The 6,487-nt window shown below is 34.9% G+C and overlaps 1 protein-coding gene across 2 annotated transcripts in view; it reads left to right on the top strand.

Annotated features, from left to right (window-relative positions):
- The window catches only part of LOC133575259 (septin-7-like), a 91,715-nt gene that overhangs the window by 11,782 nt on the left and 73,446 nt on the right, over positions 1-6,487 (top strand). The window lies entirely within an intron of this gene.

Raw genomic sequence — 6,487 nt, 5'->3', positions numbered from 1 at the left:
TGACGACTTGTCTAGGGTGTACCCCGCCTACCGCCCGAATGCAGCTGAGATAGGCTCCAGCACCCCCCGCGACCCCGGGATGGACAAGCGGTACAAAATGGATGGATGGATGTTTGTGGATCATCATGACGATATTGTAATATATGGCAATATAATTAAAATAGTACGGAAATAAATTGATTATATAGATACATTTGAGTTTTGTGATGCAGACAATCTGAAAGATTATCAATGATTTTCTCCTATTACTTCAGCAAACCATTTGCCCACCGACGTTTCTGTAGTTTTCACCCTCCCCCTTATTTATTCATGGAGATTCTCACACATATAACCATGGGTAATGCTAACATGAACGAGAGCAAGATGTTTGTTCCAAAGAAAAGCACTGTCAGTGGTTTGGATTTGCGACAACAGATGTGGAAGAAATGACTGAATGCTGTGAAGTTTGTTTTGAACAGGCAGCAGCACAACACATTTATTACAGCATATTAAACAGATGTATCCATCTTAGTGGGGGAAATGCAACTCTCCACGAGGCGAACAACACCATATCAATGAAAAAACCTGCGCTAAAAAGCAGCTTCCACAAGATATCATGTATGATAAGAAAGGAGAACCTATGACATTAACCCAGTGGTACTTAACCTTGTTGGAGGTACCGAACCCCACCAGTTTCATATGCGCATTCACCGAACCCTTCATTAGTGAAAAATAAAATGTTTATTTTTTTCAAATTCAAGACAAAGTTATATGTTTTTGGTAACACTTTAGTATGGGGAACATATTCTAAGTAACAAAGACTTAATTTAGAGTTATTTGGACACGAGGGGAACATATTCTAAGTAATAGACTTAATTTAGAGTTATTTGGTTAAAGTTAGAGGGTCAGGGTTAGAGGGTTAGGGTTATAATAAGGCCATGCCGAATAAGGCATTAATAAGTACTTAATAATGACTAGTTAAGAGCCAATATGTTACTAATTTGCATGTTAATAAGCAACTAATTAGTGGTGAATATGTTCCCCATACTAAAGTGTTACCATGTTTTTTTTAGTGGTGCACAAAATGAACCGTGCATGAACACCTTGTTCAAACAACAAAACCAACACAGTGCATAAACTCACAACAAATTACACAACTGCAAATCGGTCAGCTGTTGCCGTATCCGAAATACGCCGATGGGGAGAAGTTTGTATTTACACGATGAGTCGGGTGTGTTTTGACCTCCGCCGAACCCCTGAGGCCGACTCACCGAACCCCTAGGGTTCGATCGAACCCAGGTTAAGAACCACTGCATTAACCATTTCAATTTTTGGTAAACATACAGTGGATAAGCCTGCATTTATCCACTTACTAAAACTATACAACGCTCTCAATGTTGGACTTAAATATCTAATTGCATACAATGCTACATGTTTGTTTACATACATATTCTATTCAAGACAGAATATTTTAAGTTTGCACTTCATTGATTTAAATTTTGGAGTTTATTTATTTGCATGAAATATGCAATGCTATATTTTGTTTACAGAAGTATTTTATTCAAGTCTAAAATTTTGCTTCACTGAAGTAGCTAAGGGTTGTCCCAATACCAATATTTTGGTGCCGGTACCAAAATGTATTTTGATACTAAAAAGGGTACCACAAAAAAATGGGATTATTGGCTTTATTTTAACAAAAAATCTTACGGTACATTAAACATATGTTTCTTATTGCAATCGAAGAACAATTTTGGCCTTAAATACAATAACATACTAGACAACTTGTCTTTTAGTATTAAGTAAGCAAACAAAAGCTCCTAATTAGTCTGCTGACGTATGACATACTGGGTCATTTATCATTCTATTATTTTGTCAACATTATAAAGGACAAGCTGTAAAAATTGATTATTAATCCACTTGTTCATTTACTGTTAATATCTGCTTACTTTCTGTTTCAATATGTTCTATCTACACTTCTGTTAAAATGTAATAATCACTTATTCTTCTGTTGTTTGATACTTTACATTAGTTTTGGATGATACCACAAATTTAGGTATTGATCCGATACCAAGTAGTTACAGGATCATACATTGGTCATATTCAAAGCCCTAATGTGTCCATGGACGTATTTCCTGAGTTTCTAAACATAATATACATTTTTGTTTTTAAAAAGGAAAAAGGATTTTGTGACGATAAAAAATATTGATGTAATTATAGTAGTATCAACTAGATACGCTATTGTACTTGGTATCATTACAGTGGACGTCAGGTGTAGATCCACCCATGGCATTTGTTTACATTTAGGCACGCTAGCTTTTGTTAGCGTTGACGACGGTGAGCTGTTGTATCCTCCTACGGTGTGTAGTGAAGCATGTTTAGCTATTCCTCGTCCTGCAGGGATGATACTTGTAAGAAACTTACTTTATTTGTCGCCAAGAGAGACAAGGATTAGTGATTTAGAAGTAACTAAAACACTGCTAGCGAGCTAGCAATGTCTTAAAGCACCTCCTCCTGAGGGCGTTTCAGTGTTATAACTTCACCTTTATCGTCAGTTTTTAGGCCAACTGCGTCCATTCTCCCTTTTCTGTCTACACACCTTGTCTGCTTGTAAATACTCCGTGATTGTGCACTGCCGAACATGCTCCCCTGCTCATAAACCAGTGATGTCATGCCCGTTAAAAAAATAAATAAATACATTGGAAACCAGTACTTTTCAGAGTATAGTACCGTTTTTAATTCATTAGTACCATGATACTATACTAGTACTGGTATACCGTACAACCCTAGAAGAAGCTTTTTAAGTTTATTTTTTATTTTTTATTTTATACAAAGTACAATTTGTATACGTTCTAAACAGCAGAACTTGATTAAAATTAGAGTTATGTGAAGATATATATGCAGTGTATGTTAATGCATTGTATGTCTCCTTCCAACTGCTAGGTACTCATCAAATAAAAGCAGAAATTATTTTGAATTATCTCTGTCATTTGTGTTTATTGGTTTCTTTAAAGAATGTTTTTCTTTTGGGCCATATTGCTAAATTAAAATCTCTATCGGCTGCCAAATATGTATGACTTGTATTGTGCAATCCTACACAAAAGCATACAAAATACTTCCTTGGCATCTGGGTTTGCCACAATTGATATGAATAAGTGATTATTCATTTATTAGATAAGTAGCTGCTACTAAAATTACTGATGCTCCGAATTTTTGGCCACCAGAGATTTTTATCACTGAAACAACACTGTCAAAACCGGATGTTGTGATGACGTAAGCAGGAAGCACGCCCTTGTCTGGAGCGGAGGCAACATGTCTGCCATAGGCATACTTGAATATATCCATGAAAGATGGGCGGGCAGCGATCTGCAAAACATGCAATATGAAAATATTAAGAGTGGGATCTTCTGTGAAGACATTCTGTATTTTGTCACCTGAAATCCTAAAATTCTGCCAATTTGATGTGAACAACACCGCAAAATAAGAAAGCACCACCGAATGCGTCGATTTCGTCTGTGGTGCCATTCAGAATTTGGCCTGCACATTATTATTTCTATATCATTATTTTTGTAATTTGATATTTCCATAATTTTATGATTGTTTTGTTCTTTGAAGGAACGATCTTAATACCGTATTTTTTGGAGTATAAGTCGCACCGGAGTATAAGTCGCACCTGCCAAAAATGCATAATAAAGAAGGAAAAAAACATATATAAGTCGCACTGGAGCCCGGCCAAACTATGAAAAAAAAACTGCGACTTATAGTCCGAAAAATACGGTATGTGCAATTGCAATGCATTGATTTTACTGAGGTACACAGTCATAGCCATAAATGCAATGCTAATTATAATTGGCATAATCATTTTTGATGATTCAGTTTTTGACCTTTGTTTAGTCATTTTCTGTTTCGGACAATACTTTTAATTTTGGTGCATCCTTAGTTTTAATTTAAAATGATAATACTAACTAGTCTTACAGCGGTTTATAAATTAAAACCGTTAATTGTTACAGCCCTAATTCGCACTATATCAACCTCTGAACTTGTCTTGTCAGAAAGTACTTACACAGGATTATTAAAAAATAACACAATCAAATAACATTTTAAATTATCCCCTGCTCTGTATTGTATTGGGATCAAATACTTACTTCCCGCAGTTGAATACATATTAATGTCAACTGTATGGATTGGCAAAAAATACAAATTAATTCAAATGTGCACTCATTAACTTTTAAATTGCCAATGTGAAAAATAGTGACGGATGGCATATTATAGGGCTGTAATAATAAACGGTATTAATGATAACCCCAGTTAAACTCAACGTTTTATTATTATTATTATTATTATTATTTATTAGTATTACCGTTTTAAATTAAAATGATCGAAAAACCGTGAGTGATAGCGGCACTTTGAAAAACTCACGGACGAGCTGCTGTTTGCTCTTTAGCTTAATGCTAACATGAAAACAAGACACATTACTGTTACCCATTAAGAAACAACATACCTCAATCTGAACTTAAACACATTACTGTTTGAGCAACTAAGCTATTTAATTGGGCACACTGAACCTACATTTTGTGCTCTCATAGAACACAGTGATCAATGTATACTTGTAGGAATATGACACAGATGTGTTTTTACAGTACAGACACCACACTGCCCGCCATAACAATCTTATTAGTGAAGCATAAGAAACACAAAACATGCAAAATAGTGGCCTTTCTAACAGTGGGTCTTTTTATTGTACTTATTTAAAAATGTACAGATTTCAGTGTTTGTATAGATCTAAGCAATTTATTAACGCACACGAAATGTGACGTAAATAAAATAAACATATATCTAGATAGTTCATTATTTTAGTATGCCCCAAGCAGAAATAATTAGAATAAACAATAAATTGGGTTTGCCTAATTGTTAAAATTATGTACATATACATTAAATGCTGTATTAATATTTAGTAATACCAAAGTGTAATTTGTTTCAAAATGAGAATAATTGAATATTCTGTGATATACACATACATTAGATTGTATATTACTAATATTTAAAAATATTGAAGTAGAATTTGTTTCAAAATTAGAAGTATGGAATATTCTGTGAACATCACATTATAGGATTATATTATACATTAGAATATTAAATATATTTAATCACATACTTCCGCTCGAGTGCAGCTGGGATAGGCTCCAGCACCCCTGCGACCCCGAGAGGGACAAGCGGTAGAAGATGGATGGATGGATGCTTTTTAATGCAGCATTTGGACCTAAAAATGTTCAGTCTGTTTTTCAAATTTGACATGCAGTCAACTTTACTGGTCTCATTACATCTCAAACATGATCATATTTGTCTATTTTTAATCACGCCTCAATAATGATCATATTTGTGTATTTGATATCGATGGTTTCATCCCACCTCAACCATAATTATATTGTTGTATTTTTTACACCACACAAACACCACTAATGAGCTAAATCTTATGTTTTGTTACTCTAAGAGTGCAGTACAAACCGTTACTTTACTTCATGCACTCTGAATGTTTTAACATCCTGGCTCAAATGATTCAGACTTTTTTAGTAATTCATGTAGTGTGCAGAAAACATTTCCAAGCTCCTTGCTGCAAGTGTCCTTACTTGCTATACCTTTTGCATTGTTAACTTCTCCCTGCTGGATCAAACATGAACCTTTCTTGGCTGTCAATTGTAGGTCCACGATTTATTTTCCATGTAAAGTATTGACCAAATATTATTAAAATATATAGTAAAATGTGCCTCAACAAAAAATTCCTTCAAGATATGTGTCCATTACAATCTCCCATTACTGCTTTATCTGTAAACATTGTTTTGAGTCATGAAGAGGAGGATTGAATATTATAATATTAAGTTTCCAACCTCAGTTTGAATTTTTGTAAAGAACTGTTGTGTTGGAGCACTCTGCGATTTGGAGGCTCCTCTTGAATAAAGTTGGTGAGATACTAGAATCATGTGTGTAATTTTTCAAAAACAATGTAAGCCTAATCATGGAGTTAATAATAACCGTCATTAAAAAGGCCTATAAGGACCGTGTGTGCGTGTAGGTATGAACAAAAGTTGTCAGCTGTTAGCATATATTACCTCAATCAAACATTGTGGAAATGTCTGTTACAAGATACTACAGTAGTAAACAGTAGGGATGCGGTACGCGGTATAATCCTGCACGGGACAATCCGCTATAATAATAGAACAAAAAATTGTAATTTAAATCGAGATCGGATGTGAAAAAATTAATCGTCCATATCGCCCAGCCCGGTAGTAGGGTTGTACGGTACACCGGTACTAGTATAGTACCGATATACTATTGAATCATATTCGGTACTATACCGCCTCTAAAAAGTACTGGTTCCCCAACCCCCTTTTTTTTTAACGGGCAAGCAGACAAGATGTGTAGACAGAAAAGGGAGAATGGACGCATTTTGGCTTTTAAACTAACGATAAAGGTGAAGTTATAACACTGAAACACCCTCAGGATGAGGTGCTTT

Source organism: Nerophis lumbriciformis, linkage group LG35, assembly GCF_033978685.3.
Source record: "Nerophis lumbriciformis linkage group LG35, RoL_Nlum_v2.1, whole genome shotgun sequence".
Taxonomy (NCBI): Eukaryota; Metazoa; Chordata; class Actinopteri; order Syngnathiformes; family Syngnathidae; genus Nerophis; species Nerophis lumbriciformis.
The sequence above is the reverse complement of the archived record's forward strand: the minus strand, read 5'-3'. Positions and strand labels throughout refer to the sequence as shown.